Source organism: Falco naumanni, chromosome 1 (assembly GCF_017639655.2).
Source record: "Falco naumanni isolate bFalNau1 chromosome 1, bFalNau1.pat, whole genome shotgun sequence".
NCBI lineage: Eukaryota > Metazoa > Chordata > Aves > Falconiformes > Falconidae > Falco > Falco naumanni.
Genome location: NC_054054.1, coordinates 12,640,224 through 12,658,966, shown reverse-complemented (window position 1 = coordinate 12,658,966; position 18,743 = coordinate 12,640,224).

Genomic DNA, 18,743 nt, shown 5'->3' with positions numbered 1-18,743 from the left:
TGGATGGGCACACTGCCCCTGCATACGGTCCTTAAGTCTGGGTAAACGAGCTTTTCTACAGCTTGTTTTCAGGCACAAAGTATGTGAACCTAGGGTGAAGAGCTACACAAAATTGCCTTTAATGGCAAGGAAGGGGGGAGGGAAGCTCCTAATGTGATATTTCTGAGGCGCTTTCCTTCAAAAGAGGAAGGAGATGTGACTCCCCGCCAGATCTCATCATACTTGATGCAGCACAGCGGCATGCTCTCTGCAGGGGCACGCTGCAAATAGCTTTTCTACCTCAGAAGTCATCACCTTCCCCCCTGCATATCGCAGCTCTGGAAGGGCTGTGAGGGTGAAACCACCTAAAAGAAACAGTGCTGGAGTGGGGTCACCCTGCGAGAGGCCCTGGTGCCTCCATGGTGTGGATGCACCTCTGCATCCTGCCAAGCAGGTGCTGGTGGGAGGGCTGCTGACACCCCCGGCATCACTCCCAGTGTTCACCCTTTAAAGATGGATCCATGGTATTGTCTGTCTGAGCTGGTGAGTGGGAGGGCTGGGCTGCACCCCCTGGGCAGGGGGGTCACATTTGCCATCCTATGGTGCTGCAGAGGTGTCCCAGCAAGGCCACAACAGCCAGTCTGCAGGTGGTGCTCCATCCCTTGAGCTCATGGCTCTGCAGGGACATTCTTTGCTCCCACCGCAGGATCTTGTTCCTCCTGAGCTCACTGCCTTGCTCCTTTTAAATTTAAGGTCACTGACACATGGAGGAACTACCTTCTGGTCAGCTTGCCGAGCCTCGTGGACAAACCAGCACTGCCTCCAAGGCTGATGCTCGGCTGCTTGGCGTGCAGAACAATGAGAACGTGCAACTTGCTCTCCTGGGTCCCTCCTTTGCCAGGTAAAGGTTTCCATTTCTTGTGGAGGAAGCCTGACTCCTTTCCAAAAGCACCTCCCCCTCAGTGCACTGCAAAAAGCCTTGTGTGCCCCAGTGAGGGAAGGTGACAGAGCTTAGCTGACCCTGTTCTGGGACTTTAAATCTGTACCCCTTGTTCACAGCGCCATAGAAAGGTATATTTTCATGAACAAAGTGGCTCCCCTTTTTCAGCTCCTACCCAGGCCTAGTTGCTCTTGGAGATCTGAAGAGGTGAGAGAGTTGCAATATGCTTCACAAAGAGGATGCAGAGATGGGGGTGAGTGGATTGCTTGATGCACTCTGAAATTTAGATCTGCTGGAGCAAGAGCAAGGCTGGGGATCTGGATTGAGCAGTACAGGAAAGCCTGTGCAAGTGACCCACCTGGCATCTGAGCTAGTGTAGTTATTCAAGAGTTAAACATTCAAAGGGATGAAATGGTTAAATCTCTCACTGATGCTGCTTACCACTGAAATGTAAGCTATGAAAAAGATATTTCTGCCAAGGGACTTGTAAATAAGTATTCTTCCATGACCTCTGAGCTTTAGTAGATGCATTTTTATAAGCTGAATAAATGCAAATTAGCAATAAAGGTTTCCTGATTTGGCAGCTCTTCCCCGTGTACTGAGGGTGACGGAGGTGCAGCAGATAATGGGGTCTGTTTATCTATGGTAGGAGAATCTTCTTTCTTAATAATCAAAGAATGATTTTTTTCATGCCATCTTGGTGTGATAATACACTCGCACCATCTATCAGTCTTTCCCTGCCTGGTGACCCCATCTGTCATCCCTCATAAATAAGTTTAAAAGATGTGATTGGTTAAGCAGACAGTGCAGCTTTATAAATATTTCAGGGGCATAGGTAATAAAGCAGAGTGAGGCAGCAGGAAAGAAAATCTTCAAGATGGGCCTGGCTGTTCTGGTTGTTACCAGGCCTTCCAGCTGGACGTGTGGGTGGACACCTGGAAACAAACATGTGGGCACCCCTGGTTACCCAAGCCATCGACAGAAAGGTAGATTGGCCAGCCGGGATGTATGGAAACAAAATACCAGGTCATTAGAGAGACATCCAAAATATATTGGCATAAGTCTGTTGGCACGTTGATTTGCACCATGTGAAAGCCACTGTTGTCCCCGCAGCATTACTCCAGTATCACACTGATCTAGGTCTATTGAACTAAGCAACGATTGGCAATTGATGGAGGCTTGGAGATTTTTCCAGATTATTGCTGCTGCCCTGTTCATGAACTAAAATGCAGCCACTAAAGGATCATTTGAAAATATTTATAGCAGCCATCATTTTTAATTTTGTCCCTCTGCAAAGCACAGGTCTACACATTAAAATTAAGGTAGGTTGTAGATTTATAGTGCAGTATCTGTATCTGGATGATTTCTTGGAGCATAATCTTATTCTGGGGGGAGAAGGAGTCCCTTAGTCCAGATCAGTATAATCCACTTTCAGATTTATGCTTGATGAAAGCAAAATTATTCTTAAATGTGTCTGAACATGGAGTTATTTTGAAATAATTACACAGGTGATTATTGCATTGGAGTTTTATTCTTTGAACAGATTACCCAGATTCCACAGATTTTACTTCTTCCTCCACCCCTCATCCATTTTTTCCTCTCTTCCAATTACTTTGCTGCTCAGCTACTAGAGAGCACATGGGAAATGCTGAGAGACAGACTTACAGCTGAAAACCTCACCAGGTCAGAACAATTTTCCTTTAGCACTGGAGTGTTCTGCCTTTTTTTTTCTTGCTTTTTTTTTTTTTTTAAACTAGTACTGGCACTTTATTGTCAAGACTATCTGAGGGTAAATGACTCTCTACAAATCAGCTGGGTTTGGGTTGTGGGATGGTTTGTTTACAGGAAAGGTAGAGGAAACGGGTGTGTAACTGGTTTGTCACATTCTGCACCTGTGACCAGACCCCCTGTTTCCATACTCATTAAATGTTGTGGGCTATGTTAACCTCTTGTAACCCTGCACAGAAGAGCATTTTTGAGGTCCTTCTGCATCAGGAAGGCACATTTCTGCATCTTCTAAGCCAAGTGAGAGGTAACTCTAAGTTTAAATAGAATTTATCTTGTTGGTGATCCCCCATTACAGGAGATTGCTAACAAGGGTGGTGGTAATTCATGGATCCCTTCAGTGGTGTTCTTGCCCCAGTAAATGTTTGATATCTGAAAATGTTTCTATTTTGGAGCACAGTTTATGTTCTCGCAGGTTTGAACCAAGAGTGTCAGATGCTTTTGCAGGCCCTATCAGAGGGATGGGATCTAAAGCAAGCAGCAGAGCCATGTTTGACGGGGAGCGCCCTTAGTGTTACAGACAGCTAAACTGCTGAAACTTGCAGGGTTGCCTCCAAAAGGCATTTTCAAGTACATCATTGGTTTTTACAAAAACAATCGGAATGAGAAGAAAACACTATAAAAAATATAGATAGATGAGCAAGAAAGCCTGTGACTGCTGAAACATGCATGGAAAAACAGGACATTTGGCTACCTAAAATTTGTGTGTGTTTGCATGAGCCTGTCTTCATGTTCTATAGCATTTTCCTTCTGTTTGCTTCCCTTTTTTTCCCTGTTTTTTTAGGTGAGAAAAAAAAAATTAGTCTGAACAAGACACACATGACTTTCCAGTCACTGAAAAGCTCCATGCCTGTTTTTCCCTTGAGAGCAAACCACAAATAAAATAAGTCATGAGGCTGTACAGAGAATCAGATGTATCCCTGGCTGCTTCTCTCTCAGATCCCAAGAAACTGATTTGAGGGTTTTCCATTTTTTTAAATACAGATAAATACACACACATGCATTCTGAAATATGTTAGGACTATAACTACTTTAATGAATGTGTTACATAAAATTGAATGAATCTTTTTTTTTTCTGAAGTTGTTGTACCAGATCACCTTCCATAATTTTCAAAATATTGTCTGACTAACTTCCTTGATATTCCACAACTGGTTTTCATAGCTACAGAAATACTAGTTTGTGCATAGATAAGCTGCTGGAAAAACTGAGTTCAGAGATACAAAATAGTTTTCTCCTAAATTACTTGTAAAATTATGGAGACTGAATGCTCAAGCCTCCATCCCATACCACAAAAAGAGATATACGCAGTGACACAGACTTTGCTCTTTACGTGGAAGCCATCTGTGCTTCCACAAGAAAAAAAAATACATTATTTCATGGTCATTATTTTCAACCCTAATTTTCTGTTGCCTGCAGTTGCTGATTTGTAAAGAGCTATGAGCTGTGGACTTTTGAGATAGCTGCTGCATGTGAACTCTTCCAAGTGGGGAAGAGAGATGGTGCCAGCTTCCTTGCCCACAGAAACACCAGGATTATTACACAGGTTGAGATATAAAGCACCACCACCACCTCTGAGGATTGGAGCTATAGACAAGGTAAAAGATGCTTTAGAAGCAAAATAGAGTGTAAGGGGCTGTGCATTAGTCATGTTTGTGATTTCGTTGTTGTTGTTGTATTTTCTCTTTTGGATGCATGTTGGGGGAAAAAACCATGATGCCTTCTTTCTTGTCACAGGGGAATAGACCAAGGCAGTCACACAAGACCCAGCAACTGGGGGCGCAAAGGCTGAGCTCCCCTCCCTACAAGCAAGTGTGCGAAGGGCAGCGTGCTGTGCCCTCCAGGCCCTCCCATGGGCTCCAGGGATCACCAGTGTGCAGCACCAGCAGTGTCACTGCCCTCCTGGTGACACCATCTGCCCTTTCACTCCCAGTGAGGGAAGATGGGGACAGGAGCTCCTCCAGGTTATCCACCACTTCTAGGTAAAGAATTGCATATGCTCTTTTTTTTTTTTTTTTTTTGGAGGGGGGGAGAGGGCAGTGGAATCCACAGGTCCTCTGGTATTTCATTGGTGTTCAGTGGCTTCTGGAAGGGGACAATACCAAAGTCGTTAGCATGGGTTTACAAAGTTGTTAATAATGCATACACATACAATATACATAACAAACTGATTCTACAGAGATACTAATGGAGTTTATTAGTGGGGGACCTTTAGAATAGCACAGAAAGTTATTTCAGAGTTTCTAACTGGTAAAAAAATTGTTAATGAAATTTTAACATTTTGTACTTAAACTTGTTTCAGCCTTGGAATTGGTTTAAGATGGATTATGAGTTACTTAGAAAGGAGTTTTCTCTTTTTGTATGTTGTTGTGTTTATGGACAGCTCTGAATAATTTATAGCTGATATTTTATGGGGTAGTGTTTCCAAAAAAAGATGTTATAACTTAAAAAATAAACTTACTTAGTCTACAGCTATGCTGAGTAGTTAACACCTCTGGTGCTCTACCTGTTGTGACACAATTTCATACTCAGTCATATCTAGAAAAATTATGGTTATGTGGTTATGTGCCACTAACAACTCTGCTTCCGGGACGCTGTGAAGAAAAAAAACCCCACAGAAACAGCCTTTTTGGTGATTTGACAGAGCATATAATACTACTTTAAATATGTATGTCTTGAGAAATTATTTTGAAAGATTCATTCAATACATCCCACTTTTTTTTCTTTACATGACAAAATAGAGATTTCAAGAATCATTTCAGGAAGACAGTGTGCACATTGATATACTTACTAGCTGTGAGATAATGACTTTTCTCCATGAGAGTGTTAAGTAAATTCTTCTGCTATCAGTTTGAGGTACTGGCATATTTTATTCCCTTCCTTTCTCATTGCTGTTGTTATTTTTCACTTATTCTGTCATATTTGGTCTGTCAACTGTTTTCTTCTTTTTTTTTTACCTTTCTTTCTAGTGACACTTCTGTCCCGCCTGATATGAAACCCTTTCTGCGCTATTCCTTTAATTCTGTTCTTCTGGTGCCTCATCACTGCATTGTCACACTTAACCCTCATCCAATCTAGTTTCCTTTCCCACTTTAATCAAATGTCTGCTTCTTCAACTTCCGAATTATTTGTGTTCTCCAGGTCACATTGTTTTTACTGTTCTTGGTGGGTTTCTTTGTTTTTCCCTTAGCCAGTAGAATGTCCCTCACTCTTTTCTGTGTAATGGGCAAAGGCTGCTCAAATTAGGCTGATGCTGGCCAGCAGGATTAATGGCGATAAGGCTCTCTTTGTGTGAAGTGATCTCTCGTTAGAACCTGTTTGGGGTTTTTGGTTTTGCTGTGGTTTTTATTTCTTGCCTTGCCACTGTGCACTGAAAGTAGGCAATTTAATTCTGCTGTGGAAGGGTGAGCCTGACCCTGCATTAAGCTTGTACCAGAGGCTGTTCCCCTGATTTCAGTGGTGCACCCAGTATGATATTTGGATACCTTGCTAGTATAAACCCAGGTAATTCAGTGTTCATATTTACTAGGACTGGTACGTGGCTTGTACAGGCCCCAAACAAAGCTGGGTGATCCACAGCTGTATTGGCATCAACAGTAACCTTGTCTAAGAACAAACACATTGGTTTATGACTTCTTCTATGATAAACTACCATTCTTCTTATCACTTAACATTCCTTTCCACATTATCTCCAGCCCCTACATGAAAAGGTGATGTACAGGTGAAGATTCTTGCACCTGTGTCTCCATAGGCAATTTTCAGAATCCCCATTCATCAACTAAAATAACAAGTAAACGCTGGCTTTGGAGATGCAGTTCAACAATATGGTACTTGTAACTTAGGGCTTTGTGCTGGATCAGATCATTTGGAGCACCTGATCCTTCAAATCTTGTCCAAAACCTGTCACTGAAACTTTGTGACAGGCTGGGGGCAGGATCAAATGTTTTGTCCTTTGGAGGCAGCACAGGACTGACATTACTACCACGCTCTAATTCGATGACAATACAATCCTGTGTGGATCAGACTGATACCGCTGTGTGGGCTGGTAGTGCTGGACCTACGGTTATTGATGTGGGGGATGCAGCTCCTGGGTTAGGCTTGCATCAATTGGAAGCTCCATCTTGCAGGCAAGGATGCTCCTTACGGAGGCAGCTGCCAGTGAACAGCCTCGGGTTTCCATGGGGTACAGCTCCATGGTCTGCCACGTGGAGAAACAGCTCCCAAACTGGGCAGACTGTTGATGACACTTCTGCGTGCTGTTTCAATGCCTTCTAGTTGTATAGAAAGCCAAAGCAAGGTCCTGCTATGCAGTGCATACTGATGTGGGAGCAAGAGTGAAGCCAAGAAAACCGAGAAAATCGCTTATTTTGCATGTCTTTAATTTTGTGTGTGGAAATGTTGTTCAAGATGCTATGGGTACCTGGTTTGCTTCCATGCTGTCATTAGAGCGTTAAGTGATACATGCACTGCAAACTGGAAAACAAGTTAAGTGAAGAGCTTTAATTCCTCTTTGTTCTGGTTCATGTGTGTACACATCCAATTGTGATGGAGAAGGTGGAAAATAATGCATTGCTAGAGTAGAAAGTGGTGCTTCTAGCATGCTGTGGACCTAGGCAATCGCTAGCCAAAGTAACAAGAGATTTGCCTTCAGCTGAGGCTGAAAGCCAGAAGGAAACTACCCCTGACAAAAGGAAGTGCCCTAGAGGGGCTAGAAACGGAGTGAGCAGAAAGTGAGGCACTAGCACGGCAAAGCACAGGGCACAGCTGTGGCAGCACTTGCTGCGATCCAGCAGAGCTGGCTCTGCGCGTACCTCAGCATGAATTGCTGTGACGGTTTTGTCAACTGAATTCTGTGCTGCAAGAAAGTGGGTACCAAGGTACTGAAAGAATCTGCCAATGTTAAAACACTGTGACAGCCTGACATGCTGCCTCAGTCCTTTCTTTTATTTCTTCCATTTTCTCTTTCATTTCTTCTCTACCCCTTTTTCCATACACTTCTAGTTGTTTTTCTTTCTGCTTTTTATTGTTCTATTTACATATAATTTTCTCTTATGTTTTCCTTTAAACTAACAATTCCTTTCTGCATTCTTTCTTCCATTTCTCCCATCCCTTTCTTTTACTTTCATTTGACAATAGCCAAGAATGGGCTGAGGAATGATGAGTCTTCCTCTCCTAGCCCCTGGCAGAGATTACCAAAATGGCTCAAAGGCATGGTTTTACCCTCAACTCTGCTGCTATCAAGCAATGACTTATGAGAGTATCACCAGTGATAGTCAATATTTTGCTATCAAGCACGTTTTTACTGGGTTTAACAGTGCTCTTGCTGTTTGTACTCTAGTGTTTTATACTAATATGCTTTGATCCACAAATAAGGGAATACCTGTCTTTGCCTTTGGTTGGTGGTGGGGGAGCTGTGGGAGGACATTATGGCCTTTATAGATGCTGGAAAGCAGGCAAGTACTGAGCTGAATTAACCTGGAGCCTATGCAGCCTACAGCTACTTAGGCTAGCTCTATCCCAGAACACCTCTTTCCCAGGGGCTGGCTGTGTGATGGTAAGGAGACTGGTGGAGAAGCTGGCTGAGCACCCGGGCTAGCACGGCAGCCAGGCAAAATAGGCATTTTGTGTGGAGACAGAAGCCCTGATCCCAGATTCTCAGCAGCTGCTCGGTGGGCAGCCAGGGGGAGTGGGATGGAGGGAGAGCAGCAGTCAGGAGCCTGCCAAAGAGCTGCTTTTGTCTGCACTGCTAAAATGGGGTGTGACTCTACTGTGGCTTCATTAAGAAACCCAGATGAAGACAAGCTCCCTGTAGCTTCTACCATGCAGCAGCTGGGCTGCATCAGCAGGCCTTCTCCGTCATAAGAAACAATAGTGGGAACTGTTTTCCTGGGGCAGCAAAGACTATATAACTGTGCTGGTTGTAAGCAGAACAATGGTGGATATTAATATTTTAATTGGATAATACCTGAAAATGACAGCTTCAATTTTTACCTTGCAGATACCTCAGTTACACCAGTAGTGTACGTGGCTCGGAAGTCTCTCAGTTCTTTAGTTCTTACATCTGAACTTTGACCTTCCTGCTTGTCTTGGTGTTCTGAGACATCTAAAACTGCGAGTTTCTTCAAAATGATGCAATTCAGGGCTGTTGGAAATTGTCATGAGGATGCGATCATAGTATGCATACTGACAAATTCCTTTAAAAATAAAATTAAGAAATGGTTTGCTAGATGCTGGCTTTCACCCTTTATTATTGGCACATGCATTTTATACATTATATATATTTTATTAGTCTATATGCATGCATTCATATATCTATGTTTACAGACATTTGCATTATTTCAGTGTTACTTTTTCCTTTGCATATGTTATTACAATTTTCATGATTTCAAAATCCTTACCACAAACAGGGCTGTTCATGGAGTTCCCCTCCCTGACCCCCAAAGTGTAACGATGTAAACTAATTTTACACATTATGTAAGGGTGCTATAGTTTAACTTGCAGTGGCAAGCAGGGTGGCAGTTGAGCTGAGAGTACCTATAATCTGTACTAGATTTTTTTTGAAAGTTTTAAGAACAGATTTGGGTATGTGTAGTAGAAAACACAGGCACGATCCTCTCTGCTACTGTTGATTTAATTTCTACGATGTCCTGAAGGCCTTCCCTAACACAAACTTCCACCTAAAAAAAAAAAAATTGGAAATAAAGCTTTTAATAAAGACATACTTCTTCCTGACTCTTGATTTCAAACATTACTCTGTTATGTTGCTCTTTATAGTAAAAATGTACTGGGCTTTTAGAACAAAAATGACCTCTGATATGTTTAACAGATAGATGCTTCACATTTGGTACAGATCAACTTCTACATATCCTTTCTGCTATATCAGGGTGAGAAGAGTAAAATGGTGTCAGAATTAATTACTATAGGACATAAAGCAAAACTACACAAATAACTACAACTGCTGTTGCCAGACCATCCCAGACATGAGAGTCCATGTGAACTGCACATTGAATGAACAGCGATATAAAATACAAATTGTACTGAAAGCTCTTGGTGTAGTGCATGGGCTGCAATCCAATTGCCATAGCTCTGCATGGTCATGACTTGAGATGTGTGACTTTCTCAACTGATTTCTTTTAGACCTGCTATTTTCCACAACTGCTCTCAGTGGCTGTTTTCAAGCAAAAGAGGAAAATTCGAAGAAATTCCACCTCCTGGTTTGTGAGGTCTGTATCACTGGGAATATCCACCTGAAAATGATCCAGACTATACTTTTCTACAAACAGCTACCGCTAATATACAGTCAACTGCAACATGTAATTTATTGTGTATAGTTTTTCATAGGCAGTGGGATGGAAGGGAAATTGTTATGACTGAAGAATAATTTTGAAGTATTTCTGAGGAGCATCTTATTCCGACCAGCACCTACTAGTCCCTTATTCCCTCACTCCACATTCTTCCCATACAGCTCCATCAGCACAGGGAGTGCAGAGCTGCTCTTTCCACAGGACCCATTAGCACAAGACATCACCACGAGCAAACACATTAATTAATTTCCCAGTCTGCAACAACAGTTTCTTCCAGGAGGGAGGGGGACTGTGAGTTGTTGTGTTCTGCAATATATCACTAGTCTTGCCTTTCTATTTTCAAACAATCAATTTCTGTATTTTTCCATAACTTGCACGATGAAATGAGCATGCTGCTAACGTGTTCTTTGGCCAGCAGGGAGCTGCACAGAAATTCCATCAACTGTTGATTTCTACATTCATTTGGGTAGACACTCTTATTTGAGCTGTTTGCTATGGATTTATTGTATTACCAAAATAAACTGCCACTCTTTTCTGCCTATGGGAAGCAGAGGTCTTTGGAAGAAAGTAAAGAGGATCCTAACAAAGAAATACCAGATTTTACAGGCTGGGACTATGGAGGTGAGAAAGACCAGATTAAAGAAAAATGCTGAGGGGTGAGTGGTGACTTAGACCCTCTCCCTAACATTCACCCAAGCATGGTAACAACCCCTGTAGTGACCTCTGCAACTCCAGACAGCTCAGGATCCGACTGCTGGTGCTAAGCTGATGAAGCAACATGTCTGTGGCCAGGCATATTTCAACTTATTTCCCCTTGGACACCACCCTGGAGGGAGGTAAGTTAAATCCAGTCACTGAATGGACATGAGGTAGGTCTGAACTTCAAGCAGGTGAAGTGGGGGGGAACACTTGTTTTTGTTTACTTGTTTTGACAGGAACCAGAGTAGGCCTTCTATGTTTTTTCACAATATTGTTTCATACCTTTTCTCTTCCTGTGGTAATCAAGACTTTTTATCTCTCTTTTTACCTAAATATCCTCTTCTAAAGAGTCCTGGCATCACACTGTCTTACAGAGTACTGCCTCATCCCATGTATTTCAATGCCTCCTTTTTAATGAACACGGAAATGTATGTTTTCTTTATTTGATCTACAAAGCCAATAGTAATAATAATAATAATTTGCATGCTTTCATCTTTTTTTAGGTTTCAGAGAGATAATGTATTGGGTTTGCATGGCAAGGTTTTGGTAGCAGGGGGGGCTACAGAGGTGGCTTCTGTGAGAAGCTGCTGGAAGCTTCCCCTGTGTCTGACAGAGCCAATGCCAGATGGCTCCTGTCCTTATCTCAACCCACAAGCCTTTCCTTAGTTTTTCCCTTCCCTGCCTGGTTCAGGAGGGCAGTGACAGAGCAGCTTTGGTGGGCACCAGGTGTCCAGCCAGGGTCAGCCCACTACAGCTAAACACACAAAGTCATCTTGTAAGCCCCTGATTACATGCAGGCAGCAGTGCTCTAAGAAACTGAAAAATATCTCACCATTATCCAGGTCAGTGTTTCTTTACACAGTTCATTCAGAAAACTAACATCAACCAATTCATGTATCTGGTTTTGCAAGGCTATGTGGATCAACTGCTATGGGAAACCTGGCCTCCTGGGTTACACCAAGTATGATGACATTATTTATGGGGGATTTTAATGTGTTAACTGGAATTGATGTGATGTTTTCAAAGTAAGTAGTTTTTTTCAAATTTCAGTACCTTAACTCATTTTGGTGTTGCCTATGTTATTTTCAATAAGCAGGCAAGTAACTGGTAAACAGTTTATTATCCACTATTTAGATGTCAAATCAAGCATATTCTATCAACATTTCAGGAACTATCTAGTTCCTTTAAGAACATATAACAGAAATTTTTAAGCATCAATTACCAGCTGCCACATAGTAAATTTTTGAGTGTTTAGTGGCACAGAGCAAGGTTCCTCCTTGATGTATCTTCATTGATTGCATTGGAGTTCTATTAGGAATTTATCTGGTGTATGCTACATCTTATATTTTGTAAGTAAGTAGAGGACATCTCAGAGACACTTAAAAAGAAAGACAAAAATTAAAAAGGTAAAATGAAACAAAAATACACTGTACACTAATTTGTGAAATACTTAAGGTAGTGATTATTCAACTATACCTGACTCACCCCCACTGTTTTTCTAAAAAGGGCCCTGGTAAGAACATCAAGAAGTTCTAACTAAAAATGATGCCCCCAATTTGACCCATGTTCAAAAGACCTGTAGCACTGCGTCAGAAATAATTATCAAAGATAATTTGTCTTCTGAAAAGCCTGTTCAATGAGAGACATTAGTAGAACTTAGAGCACAAATTTATATTTATTGAAAAAACAAACAAAACACAAAAAAACCCACAAATAAACGAAACACCACCCCCTTTTACAGATTTGCTCCAAATGAACACATCTGCACCCACAAATTATGTTACCATCTCTATGCTAGCACTTGCCAAATAAACATCTTTATCAACTCCCTCCATAATCATGTTGGATTATTTGGTAAAAGGTAAGGGACACCACAGTTAAAGAGAAGAATTGCAATCATATTACTATGACTCTTATTTCCTAACTGAGTTTGTAAGCTAAACCAGGTGGGAAAATCTTCTATTCTGCTTCACGATGTCTCCCTGCCCAGTTACAATTTGGAGATCTCTGAGGCAGGTTTCTGGTTTCAGCAGCCAGAAACACTCCTGGAGACCCCAGACTAACAGTGAGGGAAGCACCAGAGTAAACTAACTGCAGGTTAAATTAGATCTGTAAATAATTCAATACACAAAAAACAGTACCCTGTTTTTTCCCCTGTATTTCCATAGGTCTAATGTAGGTGTGTTCCTGATCTTCCGTGCAATGTTGCTTCCCTAAATAATTTCAAATCAGATGTGTGCTTGATTTTAGCATAACACCGATAACAAAAACAATACATAGAAATGCAAGGAATGTCATTGGAGGGTAAACAAAATTTATTCTGAACTTCAGCATAAACAACCCTAACCAGTTTATGAATGGGCAAAGTTAATTAAGTCTTATGACACATACTAAAGTATTTAAATTCAAGTACTTAGCCTAAGTAGTTAATGAAGAGGTTCCCGGGTAAGTAATTACTGAGTGTTAACACTCTTAAAGCCAAATAAAGTCCAGTGTTTCTCTGTTGTCCACCATAACTTATGCTGTCCCTCAAGAAATCTATCATCTCCAGCTGGTTCAAGTTATTAATTATAAGAGCATATAATGAAACCATCAAAATCTTTAAAAGAAAACTCATGCCTTGCCAGTGTTTTTCTTCCAACTTTCTCACTCCCATCATGCTGAAGAAGCAGTGCCAATGAAGCTGCTTGCTCAGCTGGTTCAGTGACTTCTCATCTGGCTGACTGCTGGTGGCTCCTGAAGGTGCAGGGTGAAGCTGGAGGGCTGAATCTGAAAGAAAGGGGCAGATCATGCTGTTACAGAGATGTACGCCTCCATTTTTTTCTAGCATCTCCCTGAAGTATGGTAGCAGAACATTTTTCAAGGCAATGCTGCATTTAAAGTATCAGCTGCCATCAAATGTTGGCTTTCTGTTTATGTTAGTAACAATAGCTCAGCTGTGTGTAGCCTCTTAAGGCATATTCAAAGAGCTGTTGTTTTTCTTCTCAGTTTTATGATTACGTTGGCTTTGGTTTTGTTGTAGGAAATTGCCTGGATTTTGCCAAAGCAATTTTAAATGTAAAGATAATCATATATGGAATTAACTTGGTCATAACAGCTGGATATAAAACAAACTCACAGAGAGATTTCAGAACAAGGAGACAATGGTGAGTGGGATGGTTTGTGGAGCAGTCCATATATAATTTTAACATTCCACATGATCAACACTGCGCTAAAGGATCTTTAATGACAACGTTTCTTAAAGACTTAAAGATTGACAAGATAATAGTGATGTAAGGTCACTGCTGTATCAGGACCCAGATCATTCTACTACAGCCCAGTGCTTATGTTCCTAAACCAGGTGTGAGGCAGAGTGCCAATTGTATCTAAAATATGGGTGGCTGCTGTGGAAAGCTCTTCCTGCACAAAGATTTTGGATAAAGTGCTCTGTGTGTTCCCAGTGCAGTGCTGTCAAAAAAGAGTGATTCAGACAGAATGTCTCCAAAGTAGCAAAGACCTTGCTTCTGTCAAAATAAACCAAAAATTGGTAAAGCTCTGTTAAAATACTGTATCCAACTCCAATACATTCACTTCTGAAATTATCAGAGTTCTAAGGATAGTATAGACGTGTCAGGAGAGCTGGAAATTGTCCTATTTGACACATCTCATGAAGCAAGTCAGGCCACAAACAGATGTGTGGGCTGCAGGCAGGTCGCTGCCTTGTCTGTGTAGAGCCTGGGACATCAACAGTGCTTTAGAAAGAGTGAAGGAGTCATTATGATACCGAAGGGTAGTTAAACATAACATCTTGCTGAAAAGCAGGGTACTACTTTTTATCAACTTGCAACAAGTTGTCCCTTTGCCATGGGAGATCAGCAAAATCTCACAAAAGACTGGACTAAAAAAGCTAACGTTCACAATGAGAGGAAAAAGTAGTACATGGTGTATTCAAGAAGAGTTGTCATAATTATAGGGAAGTGCAAAAATGCATCACAGAATGTGGAACTTTTATTTAACCTTCCTTGGAAATAAAGGTTCCTCATCCAGACTGAGAGCTTGCAGTTTGTCCTGAATTTGACAGTCTTTCCTAGGCAATGAAAATGTTCTGGGAAGCGACACAGACAGCTGGATATTATCTTCAAAGTTGATGTTTCCTGTCAGATCTGCAAACAGAAGAATTCAGCTGTAACAGACCTCCTGGTAGGTAGGTAGCTTTAGTAAAAGCCTCTTGTTGAATACGGATGGGTAAATCAGGAGTCACACTGTCAAAAGCTACTGCCAGAGGGTCAGGTGCTTTCCCTGGTGCCTTGCCACATGCTTGAGACCATCTGAACACTGCTCTTCTGTCCCACCTCTGGCAGGCCAAGCTCCAAAACAAGCTGCTAGAGCTTTGTGAAGATCTACCCCGCTGCTCTGTGTAGCTACCCGGAAGAAATGCTAGACATTTCCCTTCTAAGAATCACCACACTGATAGGAACAGAATGCCCTGCTGCTAGCCTGTTATTTTGAAATCACCTTTCACTTCAGCTAAATTAATGCAGAAGCCAATAAGTTTTTTCATTTTTGGCATACAAGACAGGCAAGAGAGAGGTTAGAGAAAGGAAAGTGAGTTAAAAAAAAGTTATATTTGTTCTTCTGCAAAACTAAAACCCAAAAAAATTTCTGTCAGTATCCTTTTAACGAGGTGTGGATGCTTATCTAGCCTATGCAGTTAGGGCACGCTTTGTCCTCTCAAATTGCTTTCATACTGCTAAACATGCCCCCCACCTCTTGCTGCAAACTACTGGGGATTATTTGGGATTCTTTCTTGCTCCTTGACCTTGAAATATTTTGTTTCCAGATTCCCTCAGGACACATTTTGACATTGTCTTCCTGGGATGGTAGAAGGTTTTTCTGGTGGCCTGGTACTGAACAGCTGCCTCGGTCCTACAGGAGTTAACTCTTTCCTATCAGGCAGGTCGTGTTCCGGTTTGGAGTAAAGACACGCATTGAATCTTATACTTTATACAAAATGTACATCTTACAGCAGGCACTTGATGCAAATGCGACTTCTGTATGCGACCAACCCATTAACGGCTTTTGAGACGAGACCCAAGGAGCATAAAATGATTCTGGGATGATAAAGGGCTTGTGAGTAACTAACCCTGGTCCTGCCTTTGACAGATACTGCGATCGCAGCTGGGAAGTGGGGAATTGTGGCTAGCAGATGCTGTGATTTGATTACTTTTATCACAGACTTGCCGGACGACCCAAAGCAAGAATTACTTTGTATGATTCAGTTTGCTCATCCATAAAAGTGCTTGTAATATGTAATTGCAAGAACATGAGAAAAGTGGTTATTTTTGAATGCTTTGAGTTTCTTCAATACAGGGTGTTACGGGCATATAAACACTAAGGCTTGTGGCACAAGTGCTGACCACACACTAAGAAATCTCAGATGCTTTCCCCCCCACACACACTTTCTGTTTCATCTCACATCACACCTAAAGCAATGTCTTCCAGTCTTTTAAAGCTTTAGCACTATTTATAAAACACTTCTCAGAAAAATCTAAACACCCACCTCTCCATGTACAAATAACTTACTGATTTATAGCAGCTGAAGGCTCTAAGCTTCTAACTAGTGATGGCTTGGTGCTTCTCCGTGCTAAGGTAAGTCCTCGTGTAGGGCCTCGACAGCTATTGTTCAAACCTGAACAACACGTGCATTTCTCAAAGATAATTTGCGGCGTCCTGGTGTTTTATCTTTGCTCCTAGTCCACTGAACGGCTGTCCTGAACCACTAGCAAATGCTAGTTGGCTGCATCTAAGAGAAGAGGTCCATTTTAAGAAGGTCTTCCAGGGAATAAATGGTAAAATGTCTGCTTTATTTAATCTTTTTCCTGCTTGAGTACTGTTACTGTCAGTGAGTCTGATGACATTGCACAGAATGGTCATCCCTCTATAGAATCGTGTTCATTTTCTTCCCTGAGAGATTTATAATATAGCATTATAAGATATAACTCCTTAGCTTGTATTTATATCTGCTCCTGATTTCTTTAATTTTTTTTTCAGAATTGAAGGGCATATGTTGAAGTTTTAAACCTAATGGCACAGAGATCTTTAAACGGTCCCATTCAGTGTTAAAACCACACCGAAGTTTCAAGCTGATACAGCTTTTTCAACAAACCATTACAAAACAGGCAGGGGCAATTATTCCTTTATTTCTATTTCAGATTTTTTAAAAATTCTATTATAATTCACAGGACTGTATTTTGTTCCCAAACAACCTGATGAAAAAGAAACTTTTGAAACATTATAATGGAGCATTACGATCAAAAAAAATTACACATAGACAAACATTTTACGTGAGGGATAAAAATGTGATGGGCATGCAGGAGAAAACATTTGCATTGGCTTCGACAAAAAGGTCAGCCATGATAGCATAACACATATTTTTCATTATCATGAAAGCAGACCAGGTTTCCACCAAAAAATGCCTTGATACTATCTACAACACAGCAGCAAAAAGACACAATATAACATCATTTTAAATGCTATTTATTTGAGTAATGACATTTTATTTCTTCTCAGTTTTATTGAAATGTTCTAGAATATTTAATGGAAAATAAATAGGAAAGATGTTAGAAATTAGGCTTTTGGTGTTCTTTATGCCAGTAACATATGTCACCCTACTCACATGCAGAACTGACTAATTGGCACTAATAAAGCCTGGCAGCTGTTTTTTGAGCGCCAACAGTTTTGCATGGATAACTGTCCGTGCCTGCTGTTGAAAAGCAAGTTAGGAATGGGGAGGAGGAGGAGTTCCCAGCCTCTGATAACGATGTTTTCCTCCTTGAGGTCAGCTGCACTGTTCACAAAGAAAATTAACTTGATCACCATCTCTGACTGTAGTGGAGTATGATTTGGTTATTCTTCCCTAAAATGTTGGTATGGCTTTTGTAGTTGTACTGCAGGTTGTCGGCAGTGATGATGCCGCTAGTATCCACTGCCAACAGGACTGCTATGACAACACAGGAACGTTGACGGGCTTTGTGTGTGTGACATGCTGCCCTTACTAAAGGAAGTTACTCGGAATTTTTGCCACTACTTTTAGCCAGGCTACAATTTAACTTTCAAGCTCCCTGGCATGTAGGGTTTAACTAGAGCTGGTGACATTTCAGCATTTTATTATTTTTTTTTCCAAAGTTATAAGGAACTTACTTGTTCAGAATTTTTCTTTAAAAACACTACCCTTAAAGAAACCCTTCCCATTAAAAGGGTGAGGTCATTTCAATACTACCCTTCAAAATAATCTGATTCTGTGATAAATTTGGAAAGGGTGAAGAAACTCTTCTGCATTGCCTTTCAGACTGTCGAGACCTGCCTTGGCGACAAATGTTCTCCATGGTGCAGGGGGACTGAGAGCAGGACTGTCAATTTTTAAGCATTCATCAGAGACACTCACTTCCCTCTTCTGGGCTTTTTACCTTGAAGTAAGAGCGCCATCACCACCTCAGATGAAGTGCCATTTCTCCCCTGACCAAGCGTCCATCCCCACCAGATGAGGGCTGGGAACCAGCTCCGTGCCAGCACCAGCTGATGGAAGGCTGAACTGTACTGTAAAGCTGTGGCCTGCATATGGGAAGTTTGTGCGTGGAACATGGTTTTAGTATTTCCCTTGGGGCTTAATTTACTCAACGTCTTTAATAAACCGAAGACAAGTACAGTCTTGGACAGTACAGGTTGGACAGTAACAGTTTTCTGACTACAGGCAGGCCAGTGAGTCCAGTCCTTTCCCGACAACTTGGAAACCACACAGTGTTCGGAACTGCAAGGGTACAAACCATACCTGTGTTATCTACATGTACCGCTATACCCTCTGGGTGTGCTTGGCGTACCTGTCGAGTATACCGGCTTCTTTGAGGGCTTTTCAAGCCCTCAGAAACACGCACACACGCCCCGATGCGGTCTTCAGAAGGGAGCTCGCGGGCGGCGGCGCTGGGCAGGGCGGGGAAGGTGGTTACGCGGGACGGGGCTGCGGAGGAGGCCGGTCCCGCCCCCGCTGTGGCGGCTTCCCTCG